The sequence below is a fragment of the Rhinoderma darwinii genome, chromosome 3 (genome assembly GCF_050947455.1).
Source record: "Rhinoderma darwinii isolate aRhiDar2 chromosome 3, aRhiDar2.hap1, whole genome shotgun sequence".
NCBI lineage: Eukaryota > Metazoa > Chordata > Amphibia > Anura > Rhinodermatidae > Rhinoderma > Rhinoderma darwinii.
This window is the reverse complement of record NC_134689.1, coordinates 167,396,915-167,417,903: the sequence shown is the minus strand read 5'-3', so window position 1 is coordinate 167,417,903 and position 20,989 is coordinate 167,396,915. Positions and strand designations below refer to the sequence as shown.

The following is a 20,989-nucleotide window of genomic DNA, read 5'->3' as shown; positions in this document are numbered from 1 at the left end:
TACATTTTTCCTCTGAGGATCTAATTGAACCCCACATTATGAGACACTAAGTATTTGAACCTTTGGCTATTGTATCACCATGTAGTATGTAAAAGAAACTGGAAATCTTACCGTTGATAATATTTTAATGTACACTGCAACTGAGTTTCCAAACTTTGTGTATCACTCTAGAAACCTGAAGGAAAATCCATTTATGTTGTAGACTTTTGAGATTGTATTTTTAACTGCATGTACTTACTTCTCAGTTGTAGAAAGTAGACACATTCACTTATAAATGGACTGTCAATATGCCTCTAAGCTTTACATGCCATAATAGTTTTTAGTGTTAACTAAAAATTATTTTCTGTATAAAATCCATTATCTACTGTACAGTGCACTCTAACAAGAAATAAATATGTTTTCTGAACAAATCTGCTTGACTTAAATTATGGAAATATGGGCAGTGTGCCAATTCAAATTATTGTGTGTGTGCAAACTGCTTTGTTAGAAGCCCTCAAAAAGGCAGAAACACTTTTAGTTAATGAGTCAAAGTCGCAGCGTGGCTCCTACTCTGATTAGATATGATTAATTTTCTGTTTATTTTACAAAAGTTACCACAAAACGTACTAAAATGTCCTAAATCACTGTTACTCCAATGCTATATTAACGTAGAGCTCGTTTGTTTTCTTAAAATATGTTTTTGTAAAAATAACTGATCATTTTTTTAATGGATCGGACAAAAAGAGCATATTATTGACATATAGTTGCGTCACTTTTTTTGTAGAATTTAATTGTTTTGGAAATGTTGTAAGGGTAACCATACACAATGTGGTAGTTTAATGCGAGGCTAAAACTACATAGCAAAGCAGCCTGTGGTTTTACAGCAAATTACCATTTTATTGCTTTGCAGGTTTTGACCGGACGGCTTGTACAAGTGAAGCGCATGGTTTCAATGGGTTTCATCTGTAAAAGCTGCCCGGCAAAGCTGCAGCAATGTGTGGTAAATCTTGTGCTGCTTTGCCGTGCAGTTCCCACTTTGCATCACTCTACCGCTACATGAACGGGCATCCTGAGCCTAGCCTTATTGCTGCCAGCAGTTGTAGCATTGACCACTCATTTGCGTGTACTACTAAAAAATGTAGTGGACATTAAATTTGTTATGTAAAACTCTTATCAAGATCAAACTACTCTTTTTCATTTTAAAGTCTCCAAGTGACAATCTCACTGCAGGGGGTCTCGCTGCTGGAACCTTCACATTCAGCTGTTATTGATAGGGGAGCTGCAAATTACATGCTTATTCTGCAGCATTTCTTCACAGTTGTATAGCTTATACATGGTACAGAGGTTGACCTTCACCAGGCCCGCCTGCCCTCTAAGGGAAAGATGCAGTAAAGAACAGCGGTGACATATCATAATAATTTCATAATGATGCAATAACTGAAGTCTGACTTATCTTACTATAAAACTACTCTCTTTTCTACTCGCTTTTTCCAAAAGTCCCATAGAAGGGAATGGGAGTTACAGAACAGTATAGCCTGCTATGCTCCTCTGTTTCATCTATCTATCTATCTATCTATCTATCTATCTATCTATCTATCTATCTATCTATCTATCTATCTATCTATCTATCTATCTATCTATCTATCTATCTATCAACTATCTATCTTCTATCTATCTATCTATCTATCTATCTATCTATCTATCTATCTATCTATCTATCTATCTATCTATCTATCTATCTATCATCTATCTATCTATCTATCTATCTATCTATCTATCTATCTATCTATCTATCTATCTATCTATCTATCTATCTATCTATCTATCTATCCATCCATCCATCCATCCATCCATCCATCCATCTATCTATCCATCCATCTTCAGCTTGTATCCAGCTCTGTGAAATTTGAAAGTCTTCTTTATCATCACATACAGCACCGTAGTTTGAATTGGGTTAAGCCAGTCATAGACATGAGGTAGATAGAGTACGAAATGGCTGATTTCAAGTGTTTTTCAACAATATATGACACTGATGGGTATTTTCTTTCATGCAAAGATTTATTAAACCATAGACAGTCTGACATTTTTAAGCCAGTTATAATGTGAAGTATATGGTATGATCAGTTGAGATTTTAATAGTACTTTTTTTGCCCTTTTCTCCTTACTGCATCTGGCATATTTTTGCCTGTGCAATTTTGGTGTTGTGGTCATGAGATATTTGCTGATAAATCTGTAAGCGTCTATGACAACTGGGATATTACTTTACATAAATACAAGCTATCTTAATAATCAAGACATCAATTATATTACGTAAAACTGTTTGTTTTTATAACATGAACACAGAAACCAGAGCAACTTGATCTCCTGTCACGTACACTAAATGCGGCAATAACTCCATCACTAAGTGGGGCAACTTATATAAACCGGTTTGTCTACCTTTAAAGTTACAAAACACTTAAAAACATAAACCTTTTGTTTTATATATAATTATATTAGATTACTGCTATGCCTTTAGTAGAACTGTTTTAATAAAATGTCCTTCATAGTGAACAAATACTACAACTCAGTGATTTAGCTTGAATTAAAGGGAATGTATCATGTATTTCATTTTATTTCCATTAATAGTGTCATTTTTAATAGATTTTTTAATGTCAGTCCAAGTGGTCGTGCAAGCCCCAAAAAATTTGTGTGCTACAAAAATTCAATCAAACCCAGCCCTGCCTCCTTTATTGTAGCATAAAATATGTCACCACAACCGAATAAAAAAAGACAGGGAAAACTTTTCTATGGCAAATTAAAACCATTTATTGATTTATAAACAAACTGTAAACCTATTTCTCCTCCTGCCTGGCTGGCCGCTGCGTGCTAGTTTTTGCATCAAAATGACGTAAACCATGAATCATTATGTCAATGTGGTCCGTCTGGTGTGGATGGTATTCGATATACGCTGGATTTGGCACTGTATCCTGGTTTTCTTTATAAACAGAAACCAGGATGCGGATATAAAGAGAGCTTTAAAAAGTATAGAGTGGAGTATAGAGCGGACTCAGCGCGTGAGGGTTTTAGCTGTGCATTACAGCCTGCACTAACGGCCAGGAGCTGTTCCTGGCCATATAACCACTTAGATGCCGTTCTCAATAGCGACCCGGCATCTAAACCATTAGAAGTTGGCTCCCTCCGACGGCTCATCGCCCCCCTCCCCGCTACAGGCTTGCGTATTGCTGATGGTTATCATGACAGCCCGGGGTGCCTCATAAAGGCCGCCAGGTTTGCCTTCTTTCGCCCACTGTTAAGCCCTGCCTTTGGCAGGGCTTAACAGAAACCTGTAAAAATTACAATGCACTGCAATACATTTGTATTGTGGTGTATTGAACCAGCGATCTGACTATCGCTGGTTCAAATCCCCTAAGAAGACTAAAGAAAAACTTAAAAAAATAAAATTAAGTAACGTTTTCAGTAGTGTACCAAAAAAATTAAATATTATTATTAATAAAAAAACTTTGACCATTTTTTTCCCTAAAGAAATGTTAAAAAAATAAAAGTTAACATAACTGGTATTTCCACGTCTGTAAAACTGAAACTATGACAATATAATGTTATTTAACCTTCTCGGTTAATGCTGTAAAATTTTTAAATAAAAAGTGAACAAAAAGTCGCAAGTAATCTTATCAACCCATAAAATAAAGTGAACATGTAGTTTTTACCACATAATTAACGCCATGAAAACAAAACCCCCCAAAAAATGTTGCAGTTGCATTTTTTTGCCCATTTTACCTATTTCCCAGTACATTATATGGTATATTAAATGGTGCCATAAATTGTCCCACAAAAAAGAGCCCTCATACGGTTATGTCGACGAAAAAAATTGGAAAAGTTCTGGCTTTAGGAAGGCATGGAGGAAAAAATTACAATTTAAAAAAAAATTGTCCATCTCATAAAAAAAAAACTCTATTTTGTAATGTAGCTTTTGATGTCAAAAATACATCTGTTCCCTACTCAGCTTTCTTTACATAGTTTTACTAATTTGACTCATTCCCTCGTCACCGGGTCATGTCATTGAAAAGACAAACTTCAGTCACATGCTTACTTGAACTGGTTTGACATGTCACCTGATGTGTGCAGCATTTGTGGATGTATAAATGGAGTGGGTGACTCTTAAGGGCGGGTTCACACGTGGCGGAATTTCACTTAAATTCCGCTGCGGACACTCCGCAGCGTTAATCCGCAGCGGAGCCGTTTGTCCATTGACTTACACTTTAATTTAGCAGTGTTCGTTTAGACGAGGCGTAAAATTCCGCTGCGGAGCATAGGCTGCGGAGCGGAATTTGGTGTCCGCAGCATGCTCTGTCTGTTGCGGAGCAGTGGCGGACTCATGGCGGAATTTCTCCATTGACTTCAATGGAGAGTCAAAATTCCGCAATGAAGTCCGCAGATCTTATGTGTGCTGCGGAGCGTATTGTTTTTACTACCATGAAATTTCTTCATTCTGGCTGGACCTATGTATTTCTAGGTCTACAGCCAGACTGAGGAAGTCAATGGGGCTCCCGTAATGACGGGAGCGTTGCTAGGAGACGTCTGTAAATAGTCACTGTCCAGGGTGCTGAAAGAGTTAAGCGATCGGCAGTAACTGTTTCTGCACCCGGGACAGTGACTACCGATCTCAATATACATGTATCTGTAAAAAACATATAAGTTCATACTTACCGAGAACTCCCTGCTTCTGTCTCCAGTCCGGCCTCCCAGGATGACGTTTCAGTCTAAGTGACGGCTGCAGCCAATCACAGGCCAAGCACAGGCTGCAGCGGTCACATGGACTGGTGCGTCATCCAGGGAGGTCGGGCTGGATGCCGAAAGAGGGACGCGTCACCAAGACAACGGCCGATAAGTATGAAATTCTTTTACTTTCCCTAGGGAAAGTGCTGTCCCTTCTCTCTATCCTGCACTGATAGGGAGAAGGGAAGCACTTTTCCCGCAGTCCGCAGCAGCTAGTCCGCATCAATTTTCTGCACATTTTGTGCAGATCCGCAGCAGAATCTGCAACGCAGATTCTGTGCGGCATTGATGCGGACAGTTGCGGAGGAAATCCGCCACGTGTGGTCATGCCCTAACTCTTTATGTTGATAAGTTCAAGTTTCCATTCCATTTAAGTTGCTGCTGTCTGAAGATTCCGGACAGCGATGATCTGTAGCCATTCCTTCTTTAAACATTTTCTGCTACAGACTTGTGTAATGTAATTATTGTTTTTGTTAGGGCGTATGTAGTTTTATATAATACACTTCAATTAAGAATTGGCTGATGTCAGAACTGTGCTCCTTGATATCTGTCATTAGAGTTAGGGTATGTTCACACAGCCTATTTTCAGATGTAATTCGGGCGTTTTACGCCTCGAATTACGCCTGAAAAAAATGGCTCAATTACGTCTGCAAACATCTGCCCATTGCTTGCAATGGGTTTTACGATGTTCTGTTCAGACGAGGTGTAATTTTACGCGAAAAATACGGCCGCGTCAAAGAAGTGCATGTCACTTCTTGGGACGTTTTTGGAGCCGTTTTTCATTGACTCCATTGAAAAACAGCACCAATAACGTCCGTAAAAGACGCCGCGAAAAACGCAAGTACTTGCAAAAACGTCTGAAATTCAGGAGCTGTTTTCACCTGAAAACAGCTCCGTATTTTCAGACGTATTTTGCGTTTGCATGTGAACATACCCTGCGCAATGGTTTCAGACGTAATTCGGGCGTTTTACGCCTCTAATTACGCCTGAAAAAAAACCAAACGTCTCCATTAGCTGACATCTTTACCTTGCCACATTGTAGATTCTTTCTCCTGCTCTTCACCCACACACTCCTCAAGGTAAGCAAGATGTAAATCAATATTAACCCCTTCCCGCTTTGGCCACTTTTGACCTTCCTGACGGAGCCTCATTTTTCAAATCTGACATGTTTCAATTTATGTGTTAATAACCTCGGAATGCTTTTACCTATCCAAGTGATTCTGAGATTGTTTTCTTGTGACACATTGGACTTTATGTTACTGTTAAAATTTGCTCTGTACATTTAGTATTTAATTGTGAAAAACACCAAAATTTTAGTGAAAAATTGCAAAAATGTGCATTTTTCTAAATTTAAATGTATCTGCTTGTAAGTTAGGCAGTTATACTACACAAAATTGTTGCTAATTAACATCCCCCATATGTCTACTTTAGATTGGCATTGTTTTTTGAACATCCTATTATTTTTCTAGGACGTTACAAGGCTTAGAAGTTTAGCAGCAATTTCTCACAATTTCAAGAAAATTTCAAAAGGCTATTTTTTCAAGGACCAGTTCAGTTGTGAAGTGGCTTTTAAGACCATATATATTAGAAACCCCCAATAAGTCACTTCATTTTAAAAACGTTACCCCTCAAAGTATTCAAAACAGCATTTAGAATGTTTCTTAACCCTTTAGACGTTTCACAGGAATGAAAGCAAATTAGAGGTGAAATTTACAATTTATTTTTTTTTTGTTGTTGCAGAAATTAATTTTTTAATCCATTTATTTTTGTAACACAAAGTTTTACCAGAGAAATGTCACTCAATATTTATTGTCCAGGTTCTGCAGTTTTTGGAAATATCCCACATGTGGCCCTATTGTGCTTTTGGACTGAAGCACAGGCCTCAGAAGCAAAGGAGTACCTAGTGGATTTTGGGTCTCAATTTTTTGGCAACGTGTCAGGTTTGAAGGGCTCTTGCCAGTGGCGTAGCTATAGGGGTTGCAGCGGTCACAATAGCGAACGGGCCCTGAAGCCAGAGGGCCCGCGGCCCCCCGCACCACATCAATAAAAAGTTACTATAGTAACTCGGGCCGCGGGCCCCTGTTACTATGGTAACTGACAGTACTTACCTTCCTGGTTACGGAGCGCAACGGAGATCCTGATGTCACAACGTTATGCGCCGTGCACAACATCGTGATCCCGGATAGAGTCAGGACAGAACTTCCGCTGCGGCTGAAGAGGATTGTGAAATCTAATATCCCTGTCTGCTGAAGCTGATTGGCGGGGTCCGACTCCCGGAAGCCGGCCAATCAGCTGTTTTGAAGGGGCTGCTTCCCCTTCATTCCGGTCACTTGCTCACACTGTGAATCCGTGTCGGCGATTCACAGTGTGAGCGAGTAAGGGAAATGAAGGGGAAGCAGCTCTGGTACGAGTGCTGCGGCCCCTTCAAAACAGCTGATTGGCGTGCTCCCGGGAGACGGCCCCCAACCCATCGGCTATTGATGGCCTATCCTGAGGATAGGCCATCAATGTTTAGGGACTGGACAACCCCTTTAAGTCTACGATGTAGCAGGCTTAGAGGGCCCATGAGACAGGATCACAGATTGTGTGATGCTGTCTGCTGGGCCCTGTATCTAAGCCAATCACATGGTAGGCTTAGATACATGGCCCATGTGTGATCCTGTCTGATGGCCCCTGTATTTAAGCCTACTACACGGTAGGTTTACAAACAGGGCCCCAGCACACAGTAATCTTTTACTGTATAAGATTACTGTCTGCTGGACCCTGTATCTAAGCCTACCTTGTGGTAGGCTTAGATACAGGGTCCCACAGACAGTATCACACATGGGCCCTGTATCTAAGCCTAACACGTGTTACTAATAGTTTTTTGTGTTTTTTCTTACAGGTTCGGTCTTTGGACTGCATTGGATTCCAGGACTACTTCGATGACGGCTTTTTTTATTATCAATAAAATTGTTAATGGGGGTTGTGTGTTTTTTTTATTTCAATAAAATATTTCTTCTATGTCTTTGTGGTTTTTTTTAAACTATATTACTACCTCCTTAGTAATGGCCACCGGCTGATTGACAGCGTCCATTACTAAGGCAGGGCTTAGTGTTAGCCGGTGCAGAGGCTAACACTAACCCCCTTTATTACCCCGGTACCCACCGCCACCAGGGCTGCTGGGAGGAGCAGGGTACCATCCAGTACTTGACCATCTTTAGTGATGGTACGGCAATGGGACGGTATTATCAGGCTGGGAAAGGCCAGAAACAGCGGCCCTTCCCATCCTGGTAATGCTGCCTGCTGCTGTTTTATTGTATCTGGCTGGTTATGAAAAATAGGGGGATCCTACGTCATTTAAAAAAAATAAAATAAAAAATAATTGGAAAGTACGATGTGGGGTCCCCCCCAATTTTCATAACCATCTAGATACAACACAGCAGCATACCAGCCTGCGGCCGCCCCGGTGACTGACCGTCACTACAGATGGTCGGGTACTGGTTCGTACCCGGCTCTTCCCAGTACCCCTGGTGGCTGTGGGTACCGGGGTAATAATGGGGGTTAGTGTTAGCCTCTGCACCTGCTAACATTAAAATCCCGCCTTAGTAATGGAGGCTGTCAATCAGCCGGCAGCTATTAATAAAGTTTAAAAAAATACAAGCACATAGAAAAAATATTTTATTGAAATAAAAAAACACAACCCCCATTAACCATTTTATTGAGAATAAAAAAACGCTGTCATTGAAGTCGTCCTCGAATCCGAAGTAGTCCAACAACCGAACTTGTAAAATAACACAAACACACAAAAATTATAAAAGCAAAACAATTATTATTCTTACCTTTCCTGGGTCCAGCGCTGGAGCCGCAATGTCAGCAAGCTGAGCCCTATATCTAATCCAATCATGTGTGATACTGTCTGCGGAGCTGTGTATCTAATCCAATCATGTGTGATACTGTCTGCTGAGCCACTGTATCTAATCCTATCATGTGTGATACTGTCTGCTGAGCTACTGTATCTAATTCCATCATATGTGATACTGTCTGCTGAGCCACTGTATCTAATCTTATCATGTGTGATACTCTACTGCTGAGCCACTGTATCTAATCCTATAATGTAGAATCCAAAAATCAGGCAGCACTCCAAGGTGTAAGCAAAGTAGAAAAAGGTGCTTTATTGGTCCATAAACACACGACGACGTTTCAGCTCAACACAGGAGCCTTTCTCACTTGAGAAAGGCTCCTGTGTTGAGCTGAAACGTCGTGTGTATATGGACCAATAAAGCACCTTTTTCTACTTTGCTTATACCTTGGAGTGCTGCCTGATTTTTGGATTCTACTACAGCAGGTCTGTTAGCCCTGACCTGGGCAAGCCGGCACCCATCCATAATTCACAAGGCTGTGCGGCTGACATTGTATTTGGACTTTAATCCTATAATGTGTGATATTGTCAGCGGAGCTGTGTATCTAATCCTATCATGTGTGATACTGTCTGCGGAGCTGTGTATCTAATCCTATTATGTGTGGTACTGTCTGCTGAGCCACTGTATATAATCCCATCATGTGTGATACTGTCTGCTGGGCTGTGTATCTAATCCCATCATGTGTGATACTGTCTGCTGAGCCACTGTATCTAATCCCATCATGTGTGATACTGTCTGCAGGGCCCTATCTCTAATCCTATCATGTGTTAGGGTATGTTCACACGGCAACGCCAATTACGTCTGAAGTTACGGAGCTGTTTTCAAGCGAAAACAGCTCCTGAATTTCAGACGTTTTTACTAGTGCACGCGTTTTTTGCGGCGTCTTTTACGGACGTAATTGGAGCTGGCTTTCATTGGAGTCAATGAAAAACGGCTCCAATTACGTCCCAAGAAGTGACATGCACTTCTCTGAGGCGGGTGTCTTTTTACGCGCCGTCTTTTGACAGCGGCGCGTACACAAAAGCCCGTCTGCACAGAACACCGTAAGACCCATTGAATTCAATGGGCAGATGTTTGCAGACGGTTTGGAGCCGTTTTTTCAGGTGCGTAATTCGAGGCGTAAAACTCCTGAATTACGTCCGTATATAGGGCATGTGAACATACCCTAAGGGCTTATTCAGACGAACGGGATATACGTCCATGCAACGCGCATGATTTTCACGCGCGTCGCACGGACCTATATTAGTCTATGGGGCCGTGTAGACAGGTGCGTGATTTTTACGCTGCGTGAGTCCGCAGCGCAAAAGTCACGACATGTCCGTTCTTTGGGCGTATTTCTCGCATCACGCACCCATTGAAGTCAATGGGTGCGTGAAAATCACGTATGCCACACGGAAGCACTTCCGTGGGACAAGCGTGATTCGCGCAACAGCTGTGAAAAGGATGAATGAAAACAGAAAAGCACCACGTGCTTTTCTGTTTACAAACATCCAAACGGAGTGTCATAATGATGGCGGCTGCGCGAAAAGCACGCAGCCGCGCATCATAAGGGCCTGACACACGCAGCTGTCAAGTGCATTTTGCAAAACGCCACGTTTTTTGCGCGCACAAACGCACACGCTTGTGTGAATCTGGCCTTATACTGACTGCTGAGCCACTGTATCTAATCCTATAATGTGTGATACTGTCTGCTGAGCTGTGTATGTAATCCCATCATGTGTGAAACTGTCTGCTGGGCGTTATATCTAATCCTATCATGTGTGATACTGTCTGCTGAGCCAATGTATCTAATCCTATCCATAGTTTATAGGGTTGTAGTGCTATAGATATACTACGCTGTCTCCTATACATACACACACACGCAATTTTTTTCTGGGCGGACACATATGTATTGGGGCTATTTCCCCTGACATTTTAAGTCGTTAGTGACGCTGCTGGCTGCTAGTGCGGCATTGTTGGGTCACTTAGGAGACCCAGCGATGCAGCTGAAAGCTGCGGACCGTCGGCCATGAGAAGTTTGCGGGGGGGGGGCCCAATAAGCGCCCTTTTGCATCGGGACCCATGAGCCTTTAGCTACGCCCCTGGCTCTTGCGGTGACAAAACAGTGGAAATCCCCCAAAAGTGACCCCATTTGTGAAACTACACCCCTCAAGGAAATTATCTAGGGATATAGTGAGCATTTTGACCCTACAGGTTTATTGCAGAAATTATTGGAAGTAGGCAGTGAAAATGAAAATCGACATTCTTTCAAAGAAAATGTAGGTTTAGCTAATTTTTTTCTCATTTCCACAAGGATTAAAGGAGAATAAGCACCGCAACATTTGTAAAGAAATTTCTCCCAAGTAAAACAATACCCCACATGTGGTCATAAATGGCTGTTTGGACACACAGCAGGGCTTAGAAGGGAAAGAGAGCCATTGCTTTTGGAGCTCAAATTTAGCAGCAATGGTTTGCGGAGGCCATGTTGCATTTGCAAAGCCCCTGATCGACCAAAACAGTGAAAACGCCCAAAAAGTGACTCCATGTAGTGAGCATTTTGTTTCATAGATTTTATTAGCATTGGGCAGTGAAATTAAAAACAATCCTTTTTCTTCAATAAAACAAAGCTTTAGCTCAAAATTTTTCATTTTCTCAACAAATAAAGGAAAAAAAGAACCCCAACATTTGTAAAGCAACTTCTCCGGAGTATGGAAATACCCCATATGTGGTCATAAACTGCTGTTTGGGCACATGGTAAGGATTAGAAGAGAAGGAGCACCATTTGGCTTTTGGAGTGCAGATTTTGCTGGATTGGTTTCTGGGCGCTATGTAGCATTTGCAAAGCCCCTGTGGGACCAAAACAGTGGAATCACCCCAGAAGTGACCCCTTTTTGGAAACTACACCTGTCAAAGTATTCACCTAGGGGTGTAGTGAGCATGTTAACCCCGCAGCTGCTTTGCAGAAATTAGTGTGTACTCGATGTTGCAGAGTGAAATTGGGATTTTTTTCTATAGATATGCCAATATGTGGTGCCCAGCTTGTGCCACCATAACAAGACAGCTCTCTAATTATTATGCTGTGTTTCCCGGTTTTAGAATCACCCTATATGGGGCAATAATCTTTTGCCTGGACATCCAACAAGGCTCAGGTGTGAAAGAGTACCATGCGATATTGAGGCCTAATTTGGCGACTTACAAAGTATTGGTTCACAATTGCAGGGGCTCTGATGTGAAATAATAAAATAAAGCCCTAAGAAGTGACCCCATTTTGGAAACTACACCCCTCAAGGCATTTATTAAGGGGTGTAGTGAGCATTTTCACCCTACAGGTCTTTTCCATAAATTATTGCTCTGCGGATGGTGCAAAGTAAAAATTTTAATTTTTCCCCCGATATGCCATTTCAGTGGCAAATCTGTCATGCCATTTTATGCCATTGGAGACACACACCCCAAAAATTGTTAAAAGGGTTCTCCCGGGTATGGTGATGCCATATATGTGGAAGTAAACTACTGTTTGGGCATGCTATAGGGCTCCGAAGGGAGGGAGCACCATTTGTCTTTTGAAGCGTAGATTTTGCTTGGTAGTGGTTTTGTTTTGAGTTTTACTGGTGTTTCAGTTTATAATGTGGGGCACATATAATCTGGGCAGACTACATCAGGGGCATAGTCAGGTGGTATAATAATGGGGTAAAAAAATTAAATTAAATAATCCATAGATATTTGTTACGCTGTGACACAATCATTTATGCACAGGCCAGTGTCGCACTGATAAATGGTGTCCTTACTGATCCCCCTTTTGGTCCACACTCCGCACCTTTGCAGTTTGGGGAACTTTTAGGTCATTAGGTGATCCCTAATCTACCCGCCACTCAGTCCCTGCCTACTTGCACGGCCCGTCCTAGGCAACGGCGTACAACTGGGCGACGGTCCCTACGCTCAATAAGTGCACGACAGACCAACAGACAAGGGTACACAGAAGCTAAGGGAAATGGGGCAGTTGCCCACGGCAACACCGTGAGCAACAAGAGTAGTGAACGAGCCGAGTCAAACCAGGAGTGTACGAGGTACCAAACGCAGAGCAGGAGAGTAGTCAGTAAAACCAGGGTCAATTTGAAGCAGAGGTCAATAATATTAGCAGGAGCAGCAGAGCCAGGAAACCAGACAGAATCACAGGCAAAGGAGGAGCAGGAAATGAAGGTATAAATAGACAGAGGGCGGGAGCTAGCTCCGTCTGGCCAGGCTGTGATTCTCCCACTCCTCAGCCTCCCAGCCTGAGTGGTAGCAGATCGAGTCACTCTAACAGACCTAGGCACAGATGCAGGCTGATTAACCACGGGCGTCGACAAAGAAGCTGTGTCAGGCAAATCCATTACATCCTGGTTCCCTAATTTTAGTGCCTTGATAAATCGCCTCTTAAAACCGAAGTTATGTTCCCCTCGGGCCTGCACAACCGCATATTTTTATTTCCTGACTTATTGGAGCCTTAACTAATTTTATTTTTTCATATACGTAGTGGTATGAGGGCTGTTTTTTTGCGGGATGTAATAAATAACATAATATTTTTATAGTTTAGGTCGTTATGGTCACGGCGATACCAAATACAGTTAGGTCCAGAATTATTTGGACAGTGACACAATCTTCATGATTTGAGCTCTGCATGCCACCACATTGGATGTGAAATGAAACAATTGAGATGCAATTGAAGTGTAGACTTTCAGGTTTAATTCAAGGGGTTGAACAAAAATTTTCTGTAAACGTTTAGGAATTGCAACCATTTTTCTACGCAGCATCCTCATTTCAGGGGCTCAAAAGTAATTGGACAAATTAACATTACCATAAATAAAATGTTTTGTTTTTTTAATACTTTGTAGATCATCCTTTGCAGGCAATGACTGCCTGTAGTCTGGAACCCATGGACATCACCAAACGCTGGGTTTCCTCCTTTGTGATGCTTTGCCAGGCCTTTACCGCAGCTGTCTTCTGTTGTTGCTTGTTTGTGGGTCTTTCTGCCTTCATTTTTGTCTTAAGCAAATGAAATGCATGGTTGAGATCTGGTCATTGACTTGGCCATCGCAGAATATTCATCTTCTTTGCCTTAAAAAACTCCAGGGTTGCTTTCACAGGATGTTTTTGGTCATTGTCCAACTGCACTGTAAAGCGACGTCCAATCAACCTTGCTGCATTTGTTTGAATTTGAGCAGAAAGTATATCCCTGAAAACGTCAGAATTCATCCGGCTGCTTCTGTCTTCAGTCACATCATCAATAAACACCAGTGACCCAGTGCCTTTGGCAGCCATGCATGCCCATGCCATCACACTGTCTCCACCATGATTTACAGAGGATGTGGTGTGCTCTGGATCATGAGCCGTTCCAAGCCTTCTCCATACTTTCTTCCTCCCATCATTCTGGTAAAGGTTGATCTTAGTTTCATCTGTCCAAAGATGAAGTTTGGCAAAGTCTAATCTGGCCTTTTTATTCTTGAGGCTGATTAATGGTTTGCACGTTGTGGTGAACCCTCTGTATTTGCTCTCATAAAGTCTTCTCCTTATGGTAGACTTAGATACTGATACACCTACTTCCGGGAGAGTGTTCTTCACTTGGGTAGATGTTGTGAAGGGGTTTTACTTCACCATGGAAAGGATTCTGTGATCATCCACCACTGTTGTCTTCCGTGGACGTCCAGGCCTTTTGGAGTTCACGATTTCACCAGTGCATTTTTTTTTCCAAGAATGTACCTGTTGATTTGGACACTCCTAACATTTGTACTATCTCTTTGATGGACTTCTTCATATTTTTTCAGCCTAACGATGGTCCGTTTCACTTGCATTAAGAGCTCCTTTGCTTCCACAGGGGCGTAGCTAGGGGGGGGGGGGCAGGCGGGGCACGTGCCCCGGGTGCAGCTCAGAGGGGGGCGCCAGCGCCACCTCCTCCTGCACTATAATTGTACCTGTGTCGCAAGGACACAGGTACAATTAGAAGCAATGAATGACCAGGCACGTTCCGTGCCCGGCCATTCAGCGCCTCTCCACGAATGAAGCGACTGGTACCTTTTGTACCAGTGACGCTTCCGTCGATGAAAGGCGCTGACTGACTGGCAGGGAAAGTCATCCTGCCCAGCCAATCAGCGCCTTTCATAGACGCTGTGTTCAACCCCCTGGAGACCTGCGCTGAAGAGAGCAGGTCTCCATGGCTGCCGGACGGCGTGGGAGCGGGAATAAGGTGAGTTTGAATATTTTTTAATTTTTTTATTTGTAATAGAAGTGTGCGGCTGTATCTGCGGGGGAGGGGGGACTATATCTACAGAGGGTGGGCTATATACAGGGGGACTATATTTACAGGGGGACTATATCTACAGGGGGTGGGCTATATACAGGTGGACTATATCTACAGGGGGTGGGCTATATACAGGGGGACTATATCTACAGGGGGACTATATCTACAGGGGGTGGGCTATATACAAGTGGACTATATCTACAGGGGGTGGGCTATATACAGGGGGACTATATCTACAGGGGGCTATATACTGGGGTGGGCTATCTACAAGGGGACCATATCTACAGGGGGTGGGCTATATCTACAGGGGGTGGGCTATATCTACAGGGGGTGGGCTATATACAGGGGGACTATATCTACAGGGGGGCTATATACTGGGGTGGGCTATCTATGGAGCATCATATACAGGGGTGGGCTATAGCTACAGGGGGGGGCTATATAGTATATAGCCCCCTGTAGATATAGCCCACCCCTGTAGATATAGCCCACCCCTGTAGATATAGCCCACCCCTGTAGATATAGCCCACCCCTGTAGATATGGTCCCCCTGTAGATATGGTCCCCCTGTAGATAGCCCACCCCTGTAGATAGCCCACCCCTGTAGATATAGTCCCCCTGTATATAGTCCCCCTGTATATAGTCCCCCTGAAGATATAGTCCCCCTGTAGATATAGTCCCCCTGTAGATATAGCCCACCCCTGTATATAGTCCCCCTGTAGATATAGCCCACCCCTGTATATAGTATCCCACAAATAGCTCCCCCTATAGTGCTCCACAGAAAGCCCACCCCTGTATATAGCCCCCTTGTACATATAGTCCAAACCTGTATATAGTGCTCCACAGATAGCCCACCCTTGTATATAGTATATACAGGGGTGGACTATCTGTGGAGCACTATATACAGGGGTGGACTATCCAGTGGAGCACTATATACAGGGGTGGACTATATGTACAAGGGGGGCTATATACAGGGGTGGGCTATCTGTGAAACACTATATACAGGGGTGGACTATATGTGGAGCACTATATACAGGGGTGGGCTATATCTACAGGGGGGCTACATACATGGTTGGGCTATCTGTAGAGTACTATATACAGGGGTGGGCTATATCTACAGGGGGCTATATACAGGGGTGGGCTATCTGTAGAGCACTATAGGGGGAGTTATTTGTGGGACACTATACAGGGGTGGTCTGTATGGGGGCACTATCTACAGGGGCTCTATGGCAGGCACTATCTACAGGGGGCAAAGTGTGTGTGGGGGGGGGCACGGTGTATGGTGTTATTATAATTAGTGATGCAGTGTAAGGCGCTATTATATTTAGGGGCGTAGTGTGTGGTATAATGATAACTTTATATTTATTTATAGGTGCAGAAATGTTGGAAAAGTGAGAAGCTGAAGACATGTGAGCGGCAAACTGCAGAAATGGGCTGTGAACGGGAGAAGCCACCATAGAGGTCTGGACCGGATGGAGAAAAAGAACTAGAATCTGAGACGTCACCGGTGAGTCACTTAATGTAAATGTTTATTCTGCCTGTAATCAGCACTGTAGTCACTGTATGATCTGCAGCGAGATGATAGGTGGAATGATTATGATAGGATTTATTTTTTGTGAAACAGCATCTCCCAGCACATCCTTATCATTGTTTGGGCCATGCTGGGAGCTGTAGTTTTACACCGTACACACCTATACGGCAGGGGTTGCACTAAATTGAGCTGTATTTGTGCTGGTGCTGTATATACGTATTGAGCTTGGTTCTGGTGTTGTGTATAGAACCATATTGCTTGTAAAATGTACAAATGTATTTATGCTCGCGTTACATAAAAAGAAATGACACGTCGATTGGTAGAGAAAGCAAACACGGCGAGGGGGAAGGAGATGTCGGGAAAGAGGTTGGGGGGGCGCCAAACTGAATCTTTGCCCCGGGTGCTGGAGAACCTAGCTACGCCTCTGGCTTCCAAATGCAAATGCCACACCTGGAATAAACTCCAGACCTTTTACCTGCTTAATTGATGATGGATTAACGAGGGAATAGCCCTTGCAGTCCATTAAATGGCATTTGAGATAATTGTCCAATTAACTTTGGTCCCTTGAAAAATAGGCAGCTACATATTAAAGAGCTGGAATTCCTAAACCCTTCCTCAAATTAGGATGTGAATACCCTCAAATTATAGCTGAGAGTCTGCACTTTAAGCCATATTGATGATATAACTGTATATTCAATATGTTTTGGTAAACAGATAAAATGCCAAAACTTGTGTCACTGTCCAAATAATTCTGGACCTAACTGTATGTATGTTGGTTTTTTTTCAATAATAAAGGACTTGATAAGGGAGAAGGGCGATTGTGTTTTATTTTATTACTTTAAACTTTTATTATATTTTTGACAACTTTTTTTTACAATTTTCTTTAGTCCCACTAGGGGACATGAAGGTCCAACTGTCAGATATATTTTCTAATACATATCATTACCTATGTAGTGCAATGTATTAGATCTGTCAGTCATTCACGGACAGCAAGCCAATTAGGCTTCGCCTCAGGGCGGGGCCTAATCGGCTTGCGTAATGGCAGAGCAGGAGGCCATTGTTAGGTCTCCTGTTGCCATAGTAGCAGTCGACTGCTGATCTGCTGACAACCACAAAGATGCAGCGAACGTTTTCGATCGCTACATCTAAGAGGTTAATGGCAGGGATCGGAGCTAGCTCCGGTTCCTGCCGTTACAGGTAGATGGCAGCTGTAACATACAGCTGACATCCACCGCTGATGACACTGGCTCATCTCCTGAGCCGGCGCCATCTTGCCGATGGCTACGGAAGCCTTTTAGGCCCCGCCTCCGGGCAAGGGCTGGAAGTTTTCCGCACTAGGCAGATCGGGAGGCCACTATTAGGCCTCTGGTTGCCATTGCAGCCACCGACAAAAGGGCGATTTCATTGCTAGGGTGCCGATGAGCTGCAAACACCTTAAATGCAGAGATCGCTTTTGACCGGTACATTTAAGGTGTTAATGACGGGGATCGAAGCTAACTTTGGTCCCCGCCATTACAACAGGCTGTCAGCTGTAAGATAAAGCTGACATCCGTCGATGATAGCACCGACTCTTCTGAGCCGGTGCCATCCATTTGTCATAAGTATACGTCATTTTGCGGAAAGCACTGGCTTTACATGACGTATACATTCCGACAAATTCACTCATATTTAAGGCTCTGCCTGCACTTCCCAATCACACCCTGGTCTCTGGAGGAGTGGATGTACTTAACAAATTTTTTCCTGAAATCCGTATTAGGCTAGGACTAAACTTTTTATCACTCGCTACCAAAAATCATACAAAAATCACTTTCCATAGGACTGCATTAAGTAGGTTAAAAATCTCTTCAAAATGTATATATTTTTTTTTCATTCGCTAGTAAATACATTTTTCTTCCATAGAGTAATATAAAAATCACTTGGGAATCTCTTTAAAATAGCTCATTATGGTTTTGATGACTTACTTGGCTATAGAAAAAAAAAGTCTTACTCCAAAAAGTCTGTGTGTAGCCCTAGACTAAGGCCCCGTGCACACGAACGTGTTTTTGCGTCCGCAATTCCCCCCAAAAAATCCACGGGAGAATTGCGGACCCATTCATTTCTATGGGCCCATACACACTATCCGTGTTTTCACGGGTCCCCGCATGTCCGCAAATCCGTGCCGCACAAACTCAGGACATGTCTTATTACGGCCCGCAAATTCGATGCGGACATGCCCATAGAAGTCAATGGGCCCGTGGAAAATGCGGGTACACCTCCGTGTGTCAACCGCAGTTTGCGGATTTGCGGAAGTGTTGCTAGGCGACGACCGGGAATGAGTTCTGTCGTCATCCTGTTTTACCGAGGCTTTTTTTTTTATCCGCATTTTGCGGATTACATACGGATGAACTGCGGATTACATACGGATGAACTGCGGAGGACATTTCACGGAACACGGTCCTGGAATTTGCGGACCAGAAAAACACTACGGTCGTGTGCATGAGGCCTTAGGGTATTGGCACTTTTCTGACCATTCACAAACATTGCAGCTGCCATAGAGCAGACAAACTCTGCTGAACGGTCCATACAGCCAATCCAAAAAGGATGTGCTTCCCTTCAATATGACTACCAATTTAAATTTAAAAAAAATTCTGCATTAAAAATAATGTTAACGTATATTTACTTTATTTTTCTGCTACATACTTACATTTAATTGCCGGAAATAAAATACATGATACCTTTTAAATCACTAAGTTAAAGTACGTTCCAAGCAATGATTTCATTTCATAGTTGCTAATACTGGCCTCAGAACAGAAAGTTCTTAGATCTTTTTGAAACTACAAATTCAAATGATAAATCTTTAGGTCAGTCACGTAACATGTCACTATTTTATACGGTTTGCAGTGTATGACTTATGTACATAGATGCTGATTTGCGTGTCCTGCACAAAAATTATAAAAAATTTCTTCGGATCATGGCCTGTAACATTGACCTCGACAAGGCCTCGCACATTGCAGCATAACATACTTTCATACAAAACGTTGTTCTGACATGTCGGAGCCTCTGTAGCAAAGTAAAATAGCTGAATGACATAATTGTATGTAATTTTATTTTACATACAAACATATCATTTCCTAAGAAGGAAACACATAAAGCAAAATTTAAAGCCCTCTTCAGTTTTTGTGTTTTTTTTTTTATACTAAGGCTATGTTCACACAAGGCGGATACGCTATGTAAAAGCACACAGTGTATCCGTGATTTTTCCGCTCAGTATTTACGCAGCATGTGGGTGACATTTGTTCAAGTCTCATCCACTTTGCTGCTACTGTATTATGCTGCGGATTTTCCGCAACAAAATTCATTACGGAAAATCCGCTGTATTTACACTACGAGTGAACTGACCCTAAAAGTGGTGAGCATAAATCAATCAAGTGTCCTACATCCGGCAACGGGCCCGGATTACAGGTGTTGTTTCAGTGTCTTTGGTGTCCCTTCTAGCTGGTAGGACCTTCAAGATAAGCAAACCTTCTATACAGTAAAACTTGTAAGGCCCTGTTCACACAGCATGTATTTGATGTGTCTGCTATTCAAATGAATGGGAAGGTGCACAGTTAGTACATACAACGTGTTTGTTTTACGCAAGCGTATTTAAAAAGACGTGTAAAAAAGAAGTGTCAGGTCAATTCTTCAAAAGAAAGGATGAAAACGCATCAAAAACACCTGCATTTTAAAAAGTGCTTCACAAGAAACACTAGCGTATTTGAGATGTTTATACGTCATTTTTTTTTAGCACCTTGTGAACATGCCCTAATGCCAATGATTGGTGGGGGTCAGAGCACTAAGAGAACCGATCGCTAAAACGAAGTGGCAGAAGCGCTCAGGTGAGCGCTGCGCCTCTTGGCTTCAGATCGGCTGTTCTCGGAAAGCTGAGCGGTGTACAGGCTCAATATAAAGTCTATATGTCCATACATTTGCTTGGTTATCTGAGGAAAGCGGATCAGAAACTAAGTAGCACAGCGCTCACCCAGGTGCTTCTGTCGCTTTGTTTTAGCGATAGGTGGGGGTCTCAGTGCTCAGACTCCAACCTGTCAAAACTTCTGAACTCACTATGGCATGTCAAAAGTTTTTTAAAAGTTTAGTTACCCTTTAAGAAGTAGGGCAGAAATATGGATAAGGTTAGTAGTGATTTGATTATTTTATTGGCACTAAATGTGCACTTTGATCCACTTTTTATCTGGGCAAAGTATGGATCTTAGTGGACACAATATAGTACTATGTGGGTACTGTATGACTTTATGTAAATACGAAGATGGTGGATGGCTTACATGTCACAGACAGGGCCAAGGGCGACCTTCCTCGTACAGGGGTTGGTCTGGCAATTCAGGCCTAGTAGGCCACAATATGGCTGACTGACTTCATGTTTCACTAGTCTCCCACTAGCCACTGGACACTGAGCTTCCAGTGCACTGACTGACCTTGGCCGTTCATTGCAACACCTACAATTTAGATATAGCCAGCAAACCAACTATCCTTTGCCGGACCTGCAAGGGAACAGAGTTAAATCATCATAACATCAGCA

At 42.7% G+C, this 20,989-nt stretch overlaps 1 protein-coding gene across 2 annotated transcripts in view; it reads left to right on the top strand.

Annotated features, from left to right (window-relative positions):
- The window catches only part of LOC142747910 (monocarboxylate transporter 2-like), an 85,924-nt gene that overhangs the window by 22,017 nt on the left and 42,918 nt on the right, over positions 1–20,989 (top strand). The gene's annotated exons all lie outside the window — the stretch shown is intronic.